This window comes from Equus asinus, chromosome 27 (assembly GCF_041296235.1).
Source record: "Equus asinus isolate D_3611 breed Donkey chromosome 27, EquAss-T2T_v2, whole genome shotgun sequence".
Taxonomy (NCBI): domain Eukaryota; kingdom Metazoa; phylum Chordata; class Mammalia; order Perissodactyla; family Equidae; genus Equus; species Equus asinus.
In genome coordinates, this window is record NC_091816.1 from 23482060 (window position 1) to 23506463 (window position 24404).

General features: G+C 37.5%; 1 protein-coding gene across 10 annotated transcripts in view; it reads left to right on the forward strand.

Moving 5' to 3' along the window:
• SORBS2 (sorbin and SH3 domain containing 2) overlaps positions 1-24404 on the forward strand; it is a 207377-nt gene that overhangs the window by 31810 nt on the left and 151163 nt on the right. For 7 of the 10 annotated variants that reach the window (XM_070499873.1, XM_070499882.1, XM_014855789.3 and 4 more), the window contains one exon: positions 2476-2616. The gene's annotated coding sequence lies outside the window, so the exon portion shown is untranslated. Of the gene's footprint in view, positions 1-2351; positions 2617-24404 lie in introns of those variants that run through there. The other 3 variants (XM_070499878.1, XM_070499880.1, XM_070499881.1) reach the window with 3 other exon arrangements.

Sequence of the window (24404 nt, forward strand, 5' to 3'; positions counted from 1 at the left end):
AGCCTTATCACAACTCTGTGGATTGGTACTATTGCCATCCCTATTTTATATAAAGGATGGGTTATGCCAAAGCTCTATTTAATGTTTTGCCAATATAAGAAGCCCACTCTAAGTTTTTTCCAATTATTTTAAATCAATCTATTTGTAAAAACAGAAAAGAGAGAAAGAATATAAATAAAATCATTAACATTAGTACAATTGCTAAGACATCAATAGCTTATCAAAGTCATAGTAGTTGAGTAAGTAGAGAAGTCCAAATTCACGATCCTCTAAGCTGGTAAAATGTGCCTAAAGTCCAACTTGCGCTCCTCTGTGACATCAAATTTGTGGAAAGGTGCTTATTGACAGGCTGTCCGGAGAGTCGAGGGATCCATGGGGAACAGCATGGTGAGTCACGTGGCAGGACAGCCTTCATCCGAAATGGAAGCATCCAGCAAGGCACCACCTGTTCGTTCAAGTGCAGATTTGGACATAAAATGACTCTAATAAATAGTTAAATTGGGTTTTTCTCAGTATTAATGTGGAAAGAAGGCAGTTTGGCATTTAAAAATAATGGTTAACTTAGTAGTCAGTTAATCTTTATTTCTTTAACTTCCATAGTTTCTCACGGAAGGCCAATTTTTAAATGTATTTTCCTTGTCATTATAAACTACTATAAGGGGGGAACAAGTAAAAACATTTAAAAAATTTCTCTCTGAGGCTAGTCTCTCAGTTTTTTGCCAGAATTACCATTTATCATTTTAACCAAGTAAATACTCTGTTTTAAACAGACAGGTATTTGAGACATATTAAAATATGACCATTTAAAATAAGTGAAGAGAAAAATGCATTTTTCTACAGAGATTTTTTTTAGACCCTGCTGCATGCTCTTTTAAATAAGGTTAATCTCATTTTTAAATTTTGATGAAATATTTCAAACTTAAGTTGTAGTTCATTTTTTTAATTTAAATATCAGCATAGTTTTAATATAAGTGTATTGCACCGAAAGATTTCACATTTTACTATAGGCCTTGAAATAGCAGTCATGTAACCTTTTTTATTTTCACATCATGCATAATCCTCAGTATTTCCTACAATCAGTTTCAGTGGCTTTCTTTAATTGCAAAGAAAGAGTTTGATTTGATCTGAGCCTCTAGCAACCAACCTTTGTCATATTAACTATAAAAGATACCAAGGGAGTTTTATACTGGACTAAGATCAGAGAATCTTCTTTCACCTCCTTTACCTCTCAGAAGTGCCTTCTGACTCCTGAAGCATTCTCTTTGTTATGGGGAGTAGGGAGTTGAAAGAATTTGGGGATTTCATCTACAGAGAATAAAGGCTTTGACAAAAATACTTCTGATTCCTTGATAGGAAATAACTCATTTTCCTTCTTAGGGGCGTTGTAAAAGGCATGATGAAGCAATGGAAGCCAGGAGCTGGTCTGGTGACGCATAGTATCCTCCTCAGTCATAGTCGAAAGATCTCCATGTCTGGTTGCTATGGTTTGAATAGACTTCATCATGTGAAGAAGAAGCTGTAAAAGTTTGTGAAAATTCTCTTTCTTCTTTACTCTTGCTGCATTTGTGTGGTGTAAACCTTTCGAGGCAAGGAAGCTGTTTATTTTGCTCACTGTTGTATTCTCAGAGTGCGGCGTATTGCAGGCTCAGAAGCACCTGCCACAGAAATATTTGCTGAATGAATGAATGAATGAATACAACTTTTAGATCTTATTTTTATAATTCTAGGAACAGAGTGAAAGCTCAAAGTTTGCTGGTCATTGTTGGGGAGCCAATCTGAATTATTTCTTCCTGGGCCTTTGGAGGGGAAGCAGGGAATCCACGTCTGTCTGCATCATGTCACTGAATGGTCCCCAGTCTCTGCCAACAGATAAGAAATGTCAACAGCTTAACCCAGTAGCTTTCAAAAATAGCATAGTTGATGAAACTGGAAATTTGGGTGCCTGCTAGAAATAAACCATTTGTCTTCAGTCTTGAGAAGGATAGGCTGACAACAGATATGCCTCCCAGAGAGGTCTAAAAGATTTCTTAAGACTCACATAAGGGAGCAGGTAAATAACAGAAGAAAAGTCTTCCCTGTCAATAAGGCATACACAGGACATCTTATTTTCAGAGATTCAGGTAAATCATTTGGAAAAGTTGAGGATTATGGCAGGGTACTATGTTTCTTTAAGATTCCAATCAAGTTTTGTTTTGTTTTGTTTTCAAAAGTGCTGGCAGTTTTCCTCCAAATTTAAATGAATATTTGCACAGTGAACCAAGTTGTTGTGGGTTTCCTGGTTTGTGCCCCCCCCCCGCCCCCCCCCAGCCCGGGGGGTGTGGTGTTTCAGGCACAGCTTTTTCATCCTTCGCAGACTACTCCGGCTGCTGTTAATGCTGAAAATAGCTCAAATGCTGGCGGAACGGTAGCACCACCCAGCAGCTGCGAGTCTTTCCCCCTCTTATTTGCCTTCTCTCCTGCCTTTTTTTCCTTCAGACACTTGGATTGGACTTAATCTTAAACCTCTGGAGTTCAAGACCTTTTAAAAAACGGCTAAATAAACAATCTCTTGATGTAAAAGGCCAGTGACTCCTACTTCCTCTCTTCAGAGCAACTGTTGAACCCAGCTGCCTGTAGGTAAGATTTTTATTCTGGAATTATTTTATTGGCTTGTGATATGTTTGTGACTAACGTTTTTTAAAATAACTTATGTCTAGTGAAAGTAAGTGGGGGCTGCGGATGATTTCCAGGTAAATGCAGTGTTCCAGAATACAGCAGGAGCATCTGTGCATTTTCGTGGCTGTAATTTAAACTTTTGCTTAAAGCTCTCTGTTGACCCGCAGTACAGACTTGCCTGGGACCGAGCGGCATCAGAACTCTAATTAAGCCTGATTGCCAGAGCAAGGAGCGGGCCTTTCAGACATCATAATTGTGTTGTTTAGACTGCTTACTTATTTTTAACTTTCTAAGGGCATTTAGAAAAAAAAAAGGAAAAAGATGCAACCACCTGAGTAAAGAAAATATATTAGTTTTAAGGACAAGGAGATAGCTCTATTTTATTTTCTTCTTTCATCCCTCTTTTGTTCATTGCTAGTGTGGAATTAGAACAAGTTGTGGTTCGTTTTGCTTTTGGTATGTTCCCAGCACAATTCGGTGACTCGGTTTTGTGAATTCCTCACCTAGCTGAACGTCTCTGCCAGCAGGTTTCTCTAATGTGACAATATAATATTTCGGATCATTTTCTGGGCTTCTCCTCTCCCTTTCCTCATGCTCGTGCTTGACATCTTACACAGTACTTTGATCTGTGGACTTGAACTTCAAACACAGCATTTACTTTGATTGTGGGTATTTACTATGCTCAGTAAAAGTCTTCTTTTTGGTTTAATGCTTTTATATCACTTCCTTTAAGTAATCTATTGGATTTTGGTTTTCCTTACTGATGTGTCTTGGGTTTTACTAGTACAGGGACCCCCAACTGAAAGGGAAAGACTGTTTTATGGCAAGTTTCTCTCACCCTTGTGGACTTTATGACTATGCTCTACTCCCCTCCAAGCAGATGTCTAAAAGCAAGCAGCAAATGACAGCGCACAGAACGAGTCTGTGCAACCCCTCCCTTGTACCCTGCAGCCTCAAAATTACCATGTGCCTTGGGGCCTAACTGTTGCTTTTTTAACACGGACACTGAAATCCTTGGAATTTAAAGATTCTTGTTTCCAAAGAAGTTTATTCGTATCACAGACCACACATCAAAAGAAAACATGCCTTTTAAACACACAGTGATCGTCTGTGTAACGAAAAAAAAAAGAAAAGGAAAAGAAGAAAAAATTAGAAAAAGAAAGAGAAGAAAAATGTTTAAAAGGACAAGCAAAACGCTCTGTAGCCAAAAGTCTGTTATGCCAGTGAAACTTCTGCTGAATGAGGGCTAAGGAATGAAAAAAATGTATTTCCTAAAATAGGCAAAGTGTAGCACTTTCTAGCCATTGAGTCAACCTTTCAATGCTCTCTTTCTTTTGGAGAAAACGCACGTGTATGTTACATTTATTTGTTACCCTTTTCTTCTCTACCCCAAGCAAGACGGGATTTTCAGAGTCCCCAGCCGGATACTGAGTTTGATTAATCCAGACAAACAGCCCCTCCATGTTCTCTTGAAGGCTAGGAGTAGAATGAGCCTAATTCTCTCGGGAGACGGTTTAAGTCGCAAAGACTGTGGCTCCTCAGAGCTGACACAGTCTGTTCCCTGTACTCTGCACCTTGTTAAGAAGGAAGGAAGCAAGTGGCCGTGGGACAAGTTTTCAGGAGGGTAGAGCCCTGGAGAGTACTGTGGGAGAGGTGTCTCCAGATTAGACGCAGAGGCCATATGATCTCTAGAATTTGGATTAAGAGCAGGAAAACCTAGAGACGTTCAGTCTAATTTTTTATTTCTGAAAGCTAGGGACATTTAATTGATACTCTTCCCCCTTAAGTCTGCATTATAAAGAGCATATTACTTATCACATTTCTGTGATGCGTGTATAGTCAAAGTTTTAAATCCTCCAGTTATTTCGAGCATGTACTTGCCTGCCTTTGGGGGTCTAGAATATTCTCCCGCTTCGTACTAGGAGACTTGGATTTGGCATTGCTGAGTTCAAATGTCTTGTTAAAGATGATTCAAGTTCATTGGGGAATCCAATGGGCCCGGGATGAAATGGGTTTGGAAGATGACAGACGGCCATTCCATTCTTGGGCAAGCCATTTATTCTTGTTTTGTTGTTTTTTTCGTTTCTTTGTTTCTCTTCACCCTTTAACTTTCCTCTGAAACTTTGGTTTGTTTGAATGTGAAACTCAAGGTGAAACCTAGCCAGAGCCACGAAGTTTCACACAGGTTCCACATGAAAGAAGTATTCTACCCAGCCTTGCTCGAAACTTGGCCCATGTTTTGCCAAAAGATTCATGAATGTCAGTGAGCCTGGCCTTGAAACATGATCCAAAGACAGGTGACTTCTGGCGACTTTGGGGCTTTATTGTGTAAGTATAGAATCTGTCAAACAAGGACATCCCTTATTTTCATATCTTCCACTGTAATTTCATGTGTACACACTTTTTTTGCAATCAACTCCCATTTGTCCTATGATATTTAAAGCCAGGTTCACCCCTAATATGAATTTTTATAGCTGTGGTATTTAAGCACTGGCAAATACAAGTCTGCATTTGAAATTCCAACGCCGTCTGAACCACAGTGGTGTGAACATGTTGGTATAATTCAGCCGAAGGAAGGAAGTCCCAGGAGAGCCATGGAATGTCTTTCTTTGCTTAAATATACCTCTGTGCTCTTGAGGAACAAACAGTAACATTTTGTCCAGGTCTGTCCGCTTGACAGTATGTCTTTTGTTTGCTCTCCAAAGGTGGTGTCAAATATATTGGTGGAAAAATAATAAACTTCGAGATATTTTTTTTTCCCTGCTCAGCTGATACACTCCTAGGGAACATTGTAAGCATTGGAAGTTCAGGACTCTTACTTGTAATGTAGTGTACACTGAGAATAAAGAAGTACTCAGCAGAGTCAGTTTCCTTCAGAAAAGCTTGGTGACCTAGAGCTGATATGTATGTTAACAGTCAAATGGGGCCGGGTTGTCAAGTAGTGTGTGTGTATGTGTCGAGGAGGGGTAGGGCAGATTGAGAGGAAGAAATTTATAAACTTTGTTCAGCAAATATGTCATATCTAAAATAAAAATAATCAAGCCCAGGATCTGAAAACATTCCTTTCTTTTGTTGATCAAGTAAATTTGTGTTGGCTGAACACTGGATTTTTTCTGGTATTATTTTTCTCATTAAAGACATCAAGAATTACACTCAGATCGTTAGGATTCCAGAAATGGTAAACAATCTCCAAGGAAAATAGGACCAATTGGGAGACCCACATAGTTGTAGATGAACTTGCATGAACCAATCTCAGAAAGATCTTCATGGTTCTATGGCCATTATAGATGCTAAGCCACCCAGGAAACTAAGGTTTAATGTGTCACTTTATTCGTGGGAAGGTTTCTGAACTCATTCGGAGAATTTTCGTGAGAATGAATTTGTGACCTTGCTAAAAATTTAGTCAGACTAAATTTAGTGAGATTTATAGATAGGTATTCATTATAAAATTAAATTGCCATCAAATTTCATTTTGAAAATTTTATAACCGTGTTTTTATTTAACAAAATAGGCTTTTTATTAAAGAAACAATTTGCTTTTTAAGAGGTGACTGGCAGAATGACTGTAATTGATCCCGTACTGAGTAAAGCATTTGAAAAGTTAACAATAACAAAACTTGGGGTCTTATATGTAGGCACTGCGTTTTAATACTGACTTCACTCTTCATAGTGTAGCACTTATCAGCATATTTGATTTGTTTTTTTTGAGGAAAATTAGCCCTAAGCTAACATCTGTTGCCAATCCTCCTCTTTTTGCTGAGGAAGTTTGGCCCTGAATGAACATCTGTGCCTGTGTTCCTCTATTTTATATGTGAGACGCCTGCCACAGCATGGCTTGAGGAGTGGTGCATAGGTCTGTGCCCAGGATCTGAACTGGTGAACCCCAGGCCACCGAAATGGAGTGCGCGAACTTAACCGCTCTGGCACCAGGCTGGCCCCTCAGCATATCTGCTTTTGATATCCCAAAACTGACACAGTAGGGCAGAAACAGGAAGATGCTCAAATGGAGATGCTAGAGAAAACAATTCAGACCATCCCACAAGGAGATTCTCACTGAAAACATCAAGGTATAAAGAGTTCAATATTTTGAAAACAATCATCATCCATAATAAAACAGGGAAAGAGAAAGAGTAAAAATACCAGGTTGAAAATAACACCAAGTTTGTGCATATGCAAATGTTTCTTTAAATCATAAAAGGATCTTCTTTCAAGAATGACCTCATTAGTCACTTAAGAATGCAAAAATCAGTCACTTAAAAATCTTCTCTTGTGCTTAACTTACTATCAGAAAAATGGAGTCCACATAATGCTTATCCATTCCTCAAGGATATATTTTTATAGCCTAAATTTAGATATGTATTGCATTTGCTTTCTTAAAAAAATAAAATTAGTATTAGTCAGATCAGACCATGATGACATGAAACAGGGTCCATCCCCTGACAAATCAAAGAGGACTATTTACCTGGAGGAAATGAAACAATCATTTCCAGGAAAGTCATCATTCTCTGACTAAATTTTTATTTGTTTTTGGATATTTTAATTTTCTCTGAAATAAGAAGTACTATTTAAAAGATGCTTTAATAATGACAATGCCAAAACACCCCACGGATCTTAAAGCCTTCTCTCACCTATCCAAGACGGACTCCAAAAGATGTGAGCAGCTCTTGTAGGTTCAAACGCAGAGACTGCTGTCAGAAGGTAAGTCAGGTCTCCTTAATGCCACTCTCATTCCTGGGCTGTATCCTGGGGCATCATGGAGTAGGAGACCCTAGGGACCCTCTAAATCCCTCCTGTAACCATGGAGACATGCAGCTCACTTGACCTTGAGTTAGAATGGAAAAGAGAAGAAGAAACTCCTCCGTCCTCAGTGCTTGGGCTGAGGGCCTCCCTGAGTCTCTTGGTCCAACTATTTATTTTTCCTTTTTTCATGACATTATCCCTCTTTTCTGTTATTTCCACTTCTCTTTTTCCTGGAGAAACCAAGTTCTTCCCTGCAAATTTCCCCATTCTTGAGTTATTGAGGAAGGAAAACTTCCCAAGGTAGCTAGCTCTGGGGGCTGCAAGATTCATACAATTACAAAGCTAGCCCATGGCCCCCTGAGTTAGAAGAGCATTGGCATGTGTCACAGGTAGTGTTGTGTTTAATAACTGTTGGACAGTTCATACCAGAATAAAAATAAAATGGACATGAGGACAACCCTTCAGATCAAAACAAAATATCCATTTTTTTAACCAAACTTTGTATTTTAGAACAAATTTAAATTTACAGAAAAATTGTGAAGCTGGGACCAGAGTTCCCATGTACCCCACACCAAACTTCCCCTATTATTAACATCTGACATTAATATAGTAACTTTGTTACAATTGATGGACCAACATTGATACATTTTTTTATTAACTAAAGTGATACTTTATTAGTATCTCCTTAGTTGTTGCCTAATGCCCTTCTTCCATTCCAGGATCCTATCCAGAATACTGTATTACATTTAGTCATCGTATTTTCTTAGTTTCCTCTTGGCTCTGACATTTCTCAGCCTTTCCTTGTTTCCGAGGGCCTTGGCAGTTTTGAGGAGTCCTGGTCAGGTATTTTGTAGAACGTCTTTCTGTTGGAATTTGTCCGGTGTTTGTTTCATAATCAGACTGGGGTTATGGGTTTCGGGGAGGAAGACCACAGAGGTGAAGTGCCATTCTCATCACGTCATATCAAGGGTACATACTATCAACATGAGGTGTCACTGCTGATGTTGACCTTGATCTCCTGGCTGAGGGTGAACCTGCAGGTTTCTCCACTGTATAGTTTCTTTCTCCCTTTTCCATACTGTATTCTTCAAAAGGAAGTACTTTTGTGCAGCCCATGCTTAAGGAGTAGGGCATTACGCTTCTCCTTCTGGTGGAGCATCTACATAAATTATTTGGAATTCTTCTGCATAGGAGATTTGCCTAGTCTCCCCAATTTATTTAATTCAATCATTTATTTATATCAGTATGGACGCATGGATATTTATTTTATGCTTTGGATTATAATCCCATACTACTTTACTTATTTTGTTCCTCAAGTTGTTCCAGCTTTGGCCACTGGTAGCTCTTTCACTTGGCTCCCACATCCCTTTGACATAGTCCCATCATTGTGAGGGGCGTTTTCCTGGTACTACAAGCTGCTCCAGGATCATTTTATATATTTCCTGTCCCAAGCCTAGAATCAGCCATTTATTCAAGGAGCCTTGATTCCTTTTATTGAAGAATGGTATTAGAAAACAAGACCAGGGCATCTATTTTAATTTGGGGAAATAACCTTATCAGCCACTTATCTTTTCTCTTGAAGAAAATTTTCTTTTTGGTTATGGATTTTCAGTCTGTAGCTGGTAATACCTTGATATAGTATATACAGATAACCCTTTCTTAATTTTTCAGAATAACAGGCCACATGGGGCCTTGCATACTCCCCTTTCCATCATTTTGAAAGAAATTCAATTAAATATGAATAAATCTGGTTTTTATTGTTTGTTTTGGTGTGAGATTGAAAGTCTTAGAAATGGTCTTCAGAAGTCTTAAATGCAGACTTAAAAGGTAGAAATCAGTTGTTTCTTCCTGAATAGATGTAAGGACATCTTGCATTATTTAAAATATAATCAATCTGGGACTGGCCAGTGGCATAGTCATTGGGTTCGTGTGCTCCACTTCGGCGGCCTGGGGTTCACAGTCTTGGACCTACACACTGCACGTTGAACCATGCTGTGGTGGCATCCCACATACAAAAAAAAAAAAATAGAGGAAGATTGGCACAGATATTAGCTCAGGGCCAATCTTCCTCAACAACAACAACAAAAGATCAATCAAAACCATTAAATTAATATGGAATTCTGTTACCAAGCCTTCCATTTACTATGTGCAAAGAACTGGGCCATATGCAGCCTAACAGTCTGGTGGGAGAGTCAGACAACACACCCAGACAATAACACTCATCAGAAGAAGATGAGCAATGTAGAGATCCACAGCGCTATCAAGCATGGAGCTGGGGTTGGGAGTCAGGCGTCTATAGTACTAGAAAATGACAGATGTTATCACAGAGGGAAAAACTGTATTTGAATTGGGACTCTGGGTCAGATAAGAGGGCATTCAGATAGAAGAGAGTGATTGTGAATAAAGACTCAGAGGAGAGAAAACTCATTACTCAGAGAATATCTAGAAATCCAGTGTAGCAAAACCTTAAGTCTGATGAGAGTGCTCCTGGAAAGGTGTGTTGGGTTGGCATTCATTTACTGAGGAGAAAATCCTCACGATTCGGTCCGTATGTTAGTATTATTGCTGGCCAATGTTCAAGATGATTAGAGAGATGAAGCACTGGGCAGCTCCTATTGAGTGGATGCAACTGAGAAGAAGGGGACAAAGATGGGAGCAGCAGAAATAAGAAGAGGAAGCCAGCTGGTGCAGAGAGTGAGGCATCAGGAATGTTCAGTACTGCCCTCTTCAACCAGACTTTCTCCTAGAAACTAAAACTCTACCTGCAAAATAACTGCACCTGTAATTTTATTTAATACTCAATATTATCAGACATAATAGATTGTATTTTTATTGTTTCACCAAATGCATAGCTATTTCATGTTCAATAACTACTTTGGTTTCTTTGGTCATCTATTTTAATGTAGCGTGGCATTACTATCAATATGGGGTTGGTCATGGAAATATTATTTCCCCCATGTACAGGTGAGGACACTGACACCCAGATAAACTGCTGTGCCATCCGTTTTATATCCCTAGTAAATAGCAAAGGGTAGATTGGCTTTTTTTTTTTTTTCAAAGATTTTATTTCTCCTTTTTCTCCCCAAAGCCCCCTGGTACATAGTTGTATATTTTTAGTTGTGGGTCCTTCTAGTTGTGGCGTGTGGGACGCCGCCTCAGCATGGCCTGATGAGCAGTGCCACGTCCACGCCTGGGATCTGAACCAGTGAAACCCTGGGCCACCAAAGTGGAGCGCGCAAACTTAACCGCTCGGCCACGGGGCCGGCCCCTCGCTTTCATGTCAAGATCTTTCAAAATGTACCATTCCACCCAGTTATTAAATACAAAGATATAAAATGGGTTAGAAATAATAACCAAAGGATAATGAGATAATGATTGGTCCAAGCAATGGAGGAAATATTTTCGAATCATAACAAGTTTTGACTTTCTATATTTCACTGAGAGAACAACAAGCAAAAGAGGGTTGAGGATTACAGAGAGAGACACAAATGTGCCAATGGTAGCAGGAACCGAAAGTTATGATGAGGCTCCTGGAAACAGACACAAGACAGCAAAAAGAATCAGGTTAGTAAGTTGCCACAGTTTAAATACAATAATGTTACTATGTAAAGTTGATAGAATATTATGAAAGGTCAATTCAATATCAGAAAGGATAGCATAGAAGCGTCAATCTTTTGTTCTAAAGATAAATTTGGGCTTGAAAAAAGAAATTGAATGTAGTTTAACGGAAAAACACATGTACAGCATGTGTTTTTAGAACATTGCATTTTGGTTACTTTGACGCGTTGCACATCCTGGTCCAAGTACAACTTCAAATTGGTTTAATTCTAGTGGAGCCTTTGCTCTTGACATGCATTCAGCTCAGTGGTACTTCTCTCGTTCAATTTTGCAAACCTAAGAAATTTGGTTGGTTTCAAATTTAGCTCCAAGTAGTGTTCAGAAGTTTTCTGTTTGTTTGAACTGACCAATTAAATATTTTAAAACTATGCAATGCTCAACTTTTAGAACAAATTCTTAATGTTAAAAACACGCAAGAATGTTGGAAAAGTTATATGTGGGTACATTTATGTGGATTTAATCAACATATAACCAAATATAGTTAGCAAATATAGTTTTGATCTACAGATCAAAAATATTTTCTATTCCATGTTTATCTTTTTTACTATGAAAGTATTCACTTTTTAAAAAATTGTTATTATAGTGAGGCTAAAGACCATGGCTAAGAATGGAAAACTACCCAGAAACAAATATGGCTATCTAAATGTGCAGTTAGATTAGAAACCACATTCTTGTGGTTCCAGCAAGCCAAGTCTTGGAAGGTATGGCCTGGCATCTGGTTGACCTTCGTGTGCACATCTTTGAATAGATGAGATGAGCCTGTACTGAAGAATTCAGTAGGTTGAGTGTTGGAGATAAACAAGGAAATTTTGTGCTAATTCAAGAAAGAGTATTAAATGTCAAGCTAAGAGATCCAGGACTCATTCTGAAGTGGAAAATGGTCATTGTCCCTGACTATATGGGGCAGTAAAATGCTAACTTTTCAGAGAAGTAAATAGCTTACAGAATACGACCTCTTAGTGGTGGAGTTTAAATAAGAAATCAAATGGTTTACTATAAAAATTGTTTTATAGTTTAAAATATAAATTGTTTTATATTTTTATTTAACTTATTTAATTAAAGTAAAATTTTAAATTAAATAAATAAAATGAATAAATAAATAAAATAAAAAATTTATTTTACTCATAAATTGTTTTTATAATTTGAAATGTAAATCGTTTACATATAAAATCAATTTTACTGTAAAGTGTTTACTATAAAAATCAATAGTTTAAGGGGCTGGCCCACTGGTGCAGTGATTAGTTTGCATGTTCTACTTTGGTGGCCCAGGGTTTGCCAGTTCAGATCCCGGATGTGGACGTGTCACCACTTGGCAAACCATGCTGTGGCAGGTGTCCCGCATATAAGGTAGAGGAATATGGGCACAGATGTTAGCACAGGGCCAGTCTTCCTCAGCAAAAAGAGGAGGATTGGCAGCAGATGTTAGCTCAGAGCTGATCTTCCTCAAAAAAAAAAAATCAATAGTTTATTACTATTTCTGACATGAAATTAAATCATCGAAATTTTCTTCTTATATCAACTATGATTATTTTCAAAATTCAAGGCAGAACAGAACCAAAATTAGATGTAAACAAGTTTCTAAACTTTATATTGATATCACAGAAACCTGGTTTTTGATGAGAAGCTTTTAAAAAACAAGTAAAGAATGAAAAACTGTGTGAAATGGCAAATTCAGCAGGAATTAAACTATTTTTTTTGTAGAACAATAATGAAAGATGTTTTTTGTAAAGGAAAGAATTTTTTAAGATGACTACTAGTCTTCAATACAAAATATATTTCATTTTAGTTTATGTTTGAGCAACTTTACTTTAAAAATTAGTGGATGCATTTCTTATTCCAAAATTCATTTAGAGTTGGCTCCAGCTTTCTCTCACATGGTGAGATCCATCACTTAAAAACCACAGTTTGTGTAAAAACTTTTCTGGAAAGAAAGTGGTAATTTTTACTCTAAGGTAAGAAAACTTGATTGCAGTGATATATTGATCCTCCTTACAATATTTTATCTATTTCACATATTGAAATTAAACAAAAAAATCATTTGTAGGGGCCAACCCAGTGGATAGTGGTTAAGTTCACACACTCTTCTTTGCTGGCCCAGGGTTCGCAGGTTCGGATCTTGGGCGCAGACCTACACACTGCTGTCAAGCCATGCTGTGGCAGCTTCCCACATACAAAATAAAGGAAAATTGGCACAGATGTTAGCTCAGGGAGTCTTCTTCAAGCAAAAAGAGGAAGATTGGCAACATATGTTAACTCAGGACCAATCTTCCCCACCAAAAAAGGGAAAAAATCATTTGTGCCCACATCATAATTTTATATACTCACATATATCCTTTTTCTAATCAATATTTTGAATGGCTAAATAAGAGCATATGTGTAATAACACTTGGCAGAAGACGATTTTGTATTTTTCAGTGAACGTTACGGCTTGGTACATTTAACACTTCACCATGCTTATTAATTTAAGAAGAATGACCTACATATAAATCAGAAAGGAAGGAATTCACGAGTTTACTAGTTCAAGTGACCACAGATGACTACTTTTAATGCCTTAAGCAATTTCATATTTCTAGGATGAAATATTGTCCTAAGGAGCTTTTTACATGGCTTCAGTCGTTTATTTCTTACAGACTCCTTTCACCATCATATATGAAACATGGAGCTTGAGGTTTAAAATTTACACTCAGACCATAGACCAATCTCAATGCAGAAAATTTTGATAAAATCCAAAACAACCTTTCAAGATAAAAATTCTCAACCGGACATAGAAGGAATTGTTTTAACCTTTAAAAAAGCATCAATTAAAAACTTATATCATAAAAATGCACAGAAATATATGGACTGAAAAATATGAAACTCAGGTACTGATTACCTCTGGAGGTAGGGAGGATGTTTCAATTAGAGAGGTAAACAACAGGCTTTAATTGAATTCATAATGTCTTATATTTTAAGATGAATGGTGGGTACATGGATATTTGTTATATTATTTTTTTATCTTTTGAATGCCTGAATAAAGATCGACATCAAAAAGTCTTTTCCCGCTCTCCCCCATGCTTTAAATTTAAGGTACATCCTAGATATAGAACAAATTTCAGATACATTTCTCAGCTGCTAACATTGAGACAATATTAACTTTTTACTTCAAGCAGCCCAGATTTTCTGATAATTTACAGAGTAAACAATACAACAGGTGATGTCTTATTTGGCCTATATTTCTCTATTTTTGCCTAGGGCCCAAAACTTCCATAAACAGTAAATTAGAAAAGAAAACTTATTTAGTTCTTTAGCAGAGAAATACCTATTATAAACCTGCATTCAGGATCATTTTTGCAGCGTGTATCATTCCACGAGGCATTGTTACATACAACTCTTAGAACCTACTAAATGTGATATTTGCTCTTTAAACTATTAAGTAATTTGTGATTAAGCTTTATGAGATTTTGTAATGGGGTTTGAATCTAGCAGTGAATAAGCACATTTTTTTGCCTCTTTAACCTTGGTTTGGGATAATAGATTGGAAAGAAAGGATTTCTATTTTAAGATGCTCTGTGCGATAAATGTATGAAAGTGATTTCATAACAAAGAGGCAATCCTCTTAGTTGCCACAGGACCATGGAAAGCAATGCATGGTTCAATATACACATTTCCAGTTAACATGATACTATGCAAAGAAAGGACTGCCTATATTTAATATAAATGTTTCACTCTATAACTTAACATTTCTTGAAATTTAATGTATTCAAAACATTTACAAACACACAACTATTCCTTAATTTTTACACTTAACACTTAGATATCACAGGGGAAAATCTCAGCGATTCTTCATTACCATTTGGCAGGAATCAATGCTTATTTTTGAGAATTTTTGTTGTGATTTTTTCTATCTGTTTTATCCATAGAGTCATTCCAATCGCTAAAATGGAAAAGCTGGAAGACATCACCATCTTTTAAGGGTTTTGACAAATGATGGATAATATTGAATGATTTTTTTTGTTTTTTTATGACAAGTAATTTTACACGTAGTCTGAAAATCCAGCACAAGCCTAAAGTTCATCATTTTAAATCATAAAATTCACAGAAAAGGTATTTTCTGTTTTTAGGTAAAGGCCATGAAAGTATATAAAAATATTTAAAAGGAAAATCATAAACACATTGAGAGAAATTGTAAAGTTCTAATAACAGAAAGAGTAACCGAATTTCCTCGTGTCATTGCTACTGAAGCTGAAAACCAAATATGTATTACATAATTAATGTGAAGAAATATTTGGAAACAAATATGAGAAAAGACTTCCACATTACTGGCATTATACACTGTTGATTCTCTGATTTTCATTAGCATCTCTTTTTCTTTGCCTTCAATGACAGTGGAGGATTTTCCTTCAACCTCTCTGATTACTCTTGAATTCTGCACACAGGTGCTTCCTTCTTTGCTTGACCTTAAACTTACTCCCTCGGGTTCTGTCCCTCTTGTCTAATCTCCCTTGAGTTCACCTGTTTCCTCCTTTATGATAATCCTAAAATCTACTTCTGTCCTGATCTGTCTCACGAGTTCCAGACTCACATGGCCAAGTAACAGGTAAACATCTCAATGAATGTCTTCAGAGTACCTAAAATTCAATACTTCTAAAATTAATCGTCTTCCAGCTCCCAATCTGCTCTTCTTCCCCAGGGTTATCTTTTAATAATTGTGTCACCCAGTTACTCAGGATTAGAATCTTAAACAAACATTCAAAGTTTTCTTCATACCAACTTAGTCACTACTCATTGATTCTGTCTGCACACACATCTTCATTTCACCCCTTGCCTTAACTACAAGGCTGCTGCAACATTCTTAACTAGGATTTCTCAGTAGCGTCCTGACCAGTCTTTTCATCCATTCTCTTTGCCTTCCAGTCTCATCCCTGGAAGCCAGAGAGTTATTTTACCAAAATAAACAGGCTTTTGTGTAGACTTCCCATCTACCAAATTCTCCTTCATATAGCAAAAGCATTCTCTTTGCTTTCTCTTCAAGCTAAAGGACCAGGAAAGATGATGAGGTCAGCCAATGGAGGTAAATTCAGTGCACAGTATTTAGGCATAAATAGCCCTGTGTTCCCAGATAAAAGGCAGAGCTGGCAACTTTTCCAGACTCATTCGTAAGGAAAGGGTGTGGCTCACTTTGCCAGATGTGGAACAGAGGTCCAAGGTCAGTCCCATTACTTCTCCCAAAGAACCCTTTTCCTCAGATTCTCCTTCTGACAGAGTAATGACAATGTTCACAAACCACCTGTTTCATTGCCAAATATTATGACTGATGTGATGGTTGCAGGGAAATGCTAAATGATAAACGGTTTGTTTAGAAAAATTGAACTATAGTCAGAATGCAAAGTTTTAAACCACAAACTCCATATGATTCATATGTGATAGTGAAAGAAGTCTTTAAGAAATAAAGGACTGAAGCAATATAAAAAGATCCTTAGGACAATATTTCATTCAATGAATATGAAGTTGCTTAAGGCATTAAAAGTCGTCATCTGTGGTCACTTAAAACGCTATTTGGTTTTACTCGTAAACTCCTAATTTCCTTCCTTTCTGATTTATATGTAGACCATTTTTCTTAAATATAAGCACAGCCAAGTGTTAAATGTACGAGGCTATAATGTTCAGTAAAAACAAGGGATGGAATTGTACACTGGGACAGCATAAAGGTCCCACTCATTGAATTATTACTGTAATTTAAATATAACTTTATCTGATTAGCAAGATATGAAGAATGAAATTCTGAATACCAATCTTCAGGATCCTTTCACATTTATGGCATCATTGATCTTTATGTAATTTAATCAATAATCATTTGTTGAGCGTCTACCTGGTGCTCTGTTCTGGCCTTCGTGGCAGTTCCTGAGGACAAGTCTTTCTCCCCTCATGGAGCTTACAGTGTAACGGGAGACAGATATTGAAAGGTAATTGCCCAAGTAGCCACATAATTAAAATTGTAATAATAGCTATGAAAGAAAAATTCAGGAAGCTATGAGGGCAGAATCTAAAATTTTGAGAACCAAGGGTCAATGACCAAAAGACTTCTGGATTTGGAACTTAGTGAAATTATTAGGAAGTTGAATTACTCAGGGCAGAATTCACAAGAGGAGTTGCACCATGCCTAGAATGAGAGCCCCTTTTGTCAGTAGTTGAGAGTGAAGATTAAAGAGAAATGGGTATGATTCCTCTAAAAACAGATATATCAGGCATGACCAGAAACATCTACTCTCTAGATACAAGTGAATTTATGTAATGGCCTTTGACTCCTGGAGAAAATATCTTTGGAAAGATAGCTAGCTGGAGCGATATATATAAATTCTCCATGGATTATAGAGAAAGTGTTGTGTTTGTTCCTATTTAAATATTGGGGTATGATTTTATAGATGAATGTGACTTTGAGAAAAACTTGTTTGAGCCTTGAGTAAGGATTTTCAAGATAAACACCCAAGGAAAGATCTAACAGAGGGATATTGAAACAAAATTTCTCAATGAATAAAGACCTTACTGATTGCAGCTATGAATTCAAGTATTTTAACATATGTTCAAGTGTTTGCTTTAAGGCATGTAAGGAGTTAAAAGTGAAAGAAAATGTTTAAAGTTTTCTTCCTCACTTTGAACTACATTTCAAAGAAATACATAATTTCAACATAAAAGATACATTTCCTCCATAGACCAACAAAAATGTGTGTATGTGTGTATAAGTTAAATCTTGTGGTTGGAGTTATAGCTGTTAATTTTTATTATGTAACCGAAATAGCAATCATTTAAAATATTTTCTGCCTTAATAGTCTGGTAACAAATTATTCAGGATGGAATTGATAATTTTTTCTTTTACTCTTTATCCTCTCATTCACATTTTTGAAATTGGCAACAAGGCTAATTTATTTAAGGATGTCAGTGTTTTCAGACAAAAATATCCGTGTGCAACAAAGAAGAGAGAAATGTGATTTGTTTGTTTTTTTAAAGATTGGCACATGAGCTAACACCTGTTGTCAGTCTTCTTTATTTTTTCTCTTCTTCTCCCCAAAGCTCCCCAGTACACAGTTGTGTATTCTGGTTGTGAGTGCCTCTGGTTGTGCTATGTGGGACGCCACCTGAGCATGACCTGATGAGCAGTGCCGTGTCCGTGCCCAGGATCCGAACCAGCGAAACCCTGGGCCGCCGAAGTAGAGCGCCAGAACTTAACCACTCGGCCGTGGGGCCGGCCCCAGAAATGTGGTTTTTAATGCATCACATGTTTTTATTTTTCTGGATGTGTCCATGAACTCACATTTGTAAAAGGCAGCTGAACACTTTTACAGCATTTCTTTTCCAGGGATCAGTATTGCTCTAGAAGATGCTGTTGAAATTGCAAAGTGGATGTCTGTATAGATTTTGTTGACTTTTCAAATTATTCCTTTCTCACGTTTGGCTGAACCATGGACAGTAACAAAAAGTAATGAGACTAATAAAAGATAAATCATTTCCAATTCAGTGAATATTAAACAAAGTACATGTAGTTTTTCCTGATGTGAGTCAAGCCTGAGAGCTGGGAAATCTGGGCACGGATAGGGAATGGGAATATGTTGGATAAAGTAGAAATCAAAGCACCTGTTGGGAGTCCCCAAAGCGGTGCCATCCTTGAGCATACACCATTTCAATGAGCCAACTTGCAGTGGAAAATAGAAATTTGCTACATAGGAATATCAAAGTGCTCTGGCATAGAATATTTTATAGAAGCTCAAGATCGAACCTTAATTGGTTGCTAAAGTTGACTTAGAATATTGATAACAAATAGAGGATTTAGCAAAATGTGATAAACTTTGAAATAATTAATCTAATAGTAACATACGACCATGAAAACAATGAATAGAATTATAACTATGTAATCTTATGGATTTATTCTATCAATTTACTATCTGAAATATCACCATCTCTCTTTGGATATTTATCATTGGGGATAATATTCTAGAGCATTCATTCAAAGCACAACTAAATCTTATCGAATTATTCCATTTTCCACATTCTTTAAAAATTGTGAAGGAAAACAACCTTTCAACCCCTGGGAACTCTGTTTCAGAGATTTCTTAGGTTTTCACTAATTCAGTCCTTCACTTTTATGGGATTTTTGTGAATTGTTGTAACAATGTTCTCTCTATGCGCTGTCATTAAATATGCCATATCATATAGTCTTGCAGCTCAACCCTCAGAGAAAGGCATTCTCTCTTCCCTTCCAACACACACGAAAACCTTGTTTTGTTATGAGATATATCACATGGAGCACCTAACCCTCATCTTTAAAAAGGGGAACAGAACCTGATAACGTGTGGTGCTATAAGAATTACCAAGGGAAAAGCAATCAACTCTTTGAGGCTATTGCTTAAAAGGTGCTTTCCTTATATTAGGCAGAAATAGTTTAACTCCCACTTCGTATCTTTAAGCAAGAAGATGTTGTCTTTCCTGCAGGCTTTTGGCGTACCGCAGGACATGCTTCATTTCCAAACTCAGAAAGACAGACATCCTCACCACTCTAGAGACAGCTAGTCTGTTCACTCACACAGATTTAACCTGAGCATCTTCTAGGGGCAGAGCACTGTTCTGAGTGTTTGGAACGCATCAGTGAACAAGACTGGTCAAAACTCCTGCCCTCAAAGAGCTTACATTCCCGTGGGGAGAAGCCAACACTAGACGATAAATATAATAAGAAATTACACAGTAGGTAAAAAATGAAAGAGTGCTTTAAAAATATAGCACGGTAAAGGGGATCTGGAGAATATGTGGAAGAGAGTGTGGCTTAGAGTTTTAAATGTTGAGCAAAGCACTTGAAGGAGATGAGGAGTGGTCCATGTGACTGTCCTGGGGAGATGTGCTCTAGGCAGAAGGAGCTCCCTCTGCAAATGCCCTAAGGTGGCCATGGCTCCCCTGTGTGAGGGACAGTAAGGCCAGTCTAGCTGCAGCCAAGAGAGAGAAGGCGAGAGCATTGGGCGATGAGATCAGAGAGGCACAAAAGGGTCACTCTGGCTGCTGCATGGAGAATCGTCTGTGAGAAGGGAAAGGTGGAAGCTGGGTGACGAATTAGGAAGCTAGTGCAATAGCCAGGTGAGAGGGGATGATGGCTTCGAACGGGGTGGAGATGGAGGAGGTGACAAGAAGTGGAACTTGGCAGTATCTTACAGTGTTTTACTAGAAGATGGGGTCCCCGAACAGCACGCTTCCTGCTTTTGCATGCAGTTCAATGAGGGAAGCATCCAAAAGTGGAGAAAGGGAAGCCCTCTTCAGGATCCAGCCCTGGGTGTGACCTGTGTTACTTGTAAGCACATGGAGCAGATGCTTTTTTGTAGGCTGACTATGTAGTTAAAATTATGCAGAATTTAGGCCATATTCCACAATGAGTTTGAGTTTTTGGGTGGCTTAAATATATATATATTTTTTAATTCTGTGGACTGACTGATATGATTTCTTTCTGGAGAATGAGCTTCCTAAAACCAGCATTCTAGAATAGAAGTCTTAACTGCATGAAATTTTCTCTTTATCAGAAATTGACTGCCTAGATTTTTGGAAAACATCATTAAAAATCCACATAAAGTAAACACCAAATTATACTGTACCATGTAAGTACAGGGGAAAAGTTTAATTTGGCTTACAATAATCTTTAAATCTTACAGAGATACACGTTCTGATGTGAATAATGATTTTTTTTTTTTTTTTTTTTTTTGCTGAGGAAGATTCACCCCAAGCTAACATCCATACCAATCTTCCTATATTTTTTTTAGTATGTGTGCTACCAGCACAGCATGGCTGCTAACAGAGCAGTGTAGGTCCATGTCTGGGAACTGAACCCTGGCTGCTGAAGTGGAGCACGCCAAACTTAACCACTAGGCCACTGGGGCTGGCCTGTGAATAATGATTTTTGATGACATAAACAAAATAACAGTCACGGGCTGGATTCAGAAGGGCTTCTGTTGAGCATCTTCTATTTGATATTCTTGGAACATCCTCTCTCCAAGATGCTATAAATGAAAATTTCAGCTGATTTAACTTCTAGTCTGCCAACCGCCCGTCTAAATCATTTGCACACCATTAAAATTCCTGGATGTCTTCATTTGTTTCACATCGAGTTTCCTTGATTTAATGGTTACTTTAAAACATAACATTTGTAAAACTCCGGGACTTTTGTTTGTGTGTGTGTGTGTGTGTGTGTGTTTGTGTGTGTGTGTGTGAGAGGGAGATTGGCCCTGAGCTAACATCTGTCACCAATCCTCCTTTTTTTTGAGGAAGATTAGCTGTGAGCTAACATCCGTGCCCATCTTCCTCCATTTTACATGTAGGACGCTGCCACAGCATGGCTTGATAAGCAGTGCGCAGGTCGGCACCTGGGATCCAAACCAGTGAACCCCAGACTGCCAAAACAGACCATGCAAACTTAACCACTACGCCACCAGCCCAGCCCCTTGTTTTGCACTTTAATCCATGTATTATCAGATAATATTTACTTCAGATCTGTTTACATTCAAAGTTGACGTTCAAAGTTGAATTTGTTTCACATTTTCATAAATGTGACTGGATATGAGATTAGGATAAATGAGATGAACAAACAGAAGATTTTGACCCCAAGTGAGATATGAGGAATGAGAAGCCATTCCCTTCTTCATATATACTTCGAAAGAAAGTTCTTGAAAGAATGAATATGATTGTTCTTAGTTCAAAACAGCATTGATGGTGTGTCCTGCACAGAGTGATGTTTGCTGAATGATAAGAAGGTCAAAATGAGACCATTAGCCCTTGTGCTCAAGTTAATGAGTGGTCCAGCTCCTGCTTGATACCCAAATCTGGGTTTTCAACACACGTTGCTACTTCCAAGCTCTATGACAGTTTTCATCGTGCCATCTCCTCTGCTAATGTCTGCCAGTAAAAATGTGGCTGGCTGTGTTCAGGATCTGATGTTTATACCAAATTTCAAGTTGTAGTTTTTATGACTAGAAAACTCTTTGCGATAGTTCTAGTGCCTATTATATTCTTGTGACTTATCTCTTCAAACGCTTTAAGGGAGCATAATTCTGACACAGTCTAAGGACAGTGAAATTTATAGTCTCATTCCAGGTGACAGTGACTCTTCTCCATGTTAAGAGGAAGATGTGGGTGACACTGATCAAATCTTTCCCATAAACGAGACGTGATTGCTATGAGAAACAAGGCTGTCAGTCACAAAGGGTGAGGAGCATGATTGCTTGGAAGCCCTAGAGGATGGTCTGGGCTTGGAAACTGACGAGGTCTGTTTCTAAATGACTGCTTGGAACAGAGGCCTCCCCCTCCCACGCTCACCACCCACCCTCCACCGACCTGCACTGGATATTTAATTTTCTTGTGTTAAGTCACTAAAATGTGGGGGTTGTGGGTTACAGACATTGGCCAACCTTACACAGTTGGTGATACTGTAGAGCTACATACTTTATAATGTAATATGTCAACGTATCTTAATGGATTTTGTGATTATATATGAAGCTATATCTCTCATGGGTAAATTTTTTAGAAGATAGGTGAGTAATTTTAGAACCTCAGATCCAGTGGTGCCCTGATTTTAAAAGAACAGAAAAATCATCATAGAATTTAACTTTTAAATTCGATTTGAAGCTATTTAACTTACATAGATGTCTTTTGGGTTATGCTGATTAAATATTTCTGCCTTCTAAGAGGATGAATTATTCTATTGAAAGTAAAGAAGGCAAAAGATATTAATTTTTTTAATTCCACAAAATAAAATTATCCTTTTTACTTTATCAGAGAAAAATATTTTTATAAACAATCTTTAAAAATAGACTCGAACCTGTCAAATTCCAAAGCAGTACCCCAATTAAAATTTGCCAGATTAAATTTTTAGAAAGCGTATTTTACCTTGAACTTCTCAATGAATTAAAATAAGTTAAAGGAAATTTAAGATTGCTTGGTACAAAGTACATTATATTGAATCCTTATGCAATTTATAATTCTCCTTTTTTTTTTTTTTTTTTTTACCACAACCTGTCTTTTAAAAGCGACTTCCAAACAATTCTTCATCATCATTAAATGACTTAGGGATATGAAAAATGTTAGTGGTGGTGTTAAAATGGCCATAGATCTATACCCACATGCCCAAAACCTTTCTTTTGTATTCGTGGGTCAGTATCCTATAGAAGCATAGTGGATACAGAGTTAAAATTCGTTCATTAAGTCTAATTAGGATCAAATATTTATTATGCACCAGTAGCCACCCTAAGTGTACTTCCCGGGATGGAAACTGTTTGTGGCTAATGTGCTGTAGCAACCCATAAAGTGCTCATGGCTGCGTCAACTGGTTCTGAGATGGGTCCCCTCCTTGTGGAATGTCTTTCATCTCAGTAGCTGCTTTATATAATTTGGCTGGAGTTTCCCTTAGTATTCTAAATGTGCCATGTTAATGCCAATTTAAAGATCAAATATTATGAATAATAGACATGCACTGTTTGCTTGTCTGATAAGTATCCATTACTTACCTCGAAAGGGCTCCAGATTCTTCAGGAAATACATTTTGTCTTGACTAAACAGGTCAGAATTCATTAGCAGTTTGGAAAGACAAATATGAAATAGGACCAGTAGCTGGGTTTAATTAAGTTGTCACTTCTTTCAATCTTTTCTTTAAGGCAATTTTCCACTCATTATATGCGAATTCTTTCTGAAAAGGACTGTGCTCAGCATATCATTGCTTTCCAATGGCATGATTTTGATGGAAGTATTTTCAGTTTATTAAAAAAGGATGATGAAGCTGAGTATATTCTTCAAAAGTCTTGCAGTAGATATATATATATTAAATTCTAACCACAATAATAATTGTTGCTTAAATTTATGTTTAACAAATGCACAACATTAACCTTTTCGAACTGTACAGTACCATTTGCAACTAAGTAATTTCATTTATTGTTAAGAGAGTGTTCTGTTTTCACTGGGATCCTCTAGGTTAGGTTTCTCAACCTTGGCACTATTAATATTCTGGGCCAGATAATTCTTTGTTGTGAGGGTCTCTGCTGCACACTGTCAGCTGTTTAGCAGCATCCCTGTCCTCTACCCACTAGATGCCAGTTAGCATCCTCCTCCACTCCCCAGTTGTGACATCCAGAAATGTCTCCAGATTGTCAGATGTTCCCTGGGGAGCAAAACTGCCATGGCCTTAGATAATAAGACCACTGCCTTAGATAATAAAATATCCCTAAATTTCACCTCCACGTGAAGGTGATTTTGCTTATTTTTAGATACTGACTTTAGTAAAAACCCTTCTCCAAAGCGTCTTAGACTTTTTGTCCCAATTGTTCTGTGCCTAAGCTTCTCCCGGGGGATGTTGGGCATCTTTCCTTGGCTTCCTTTCTCTCCGTATTCCCTCTCTTC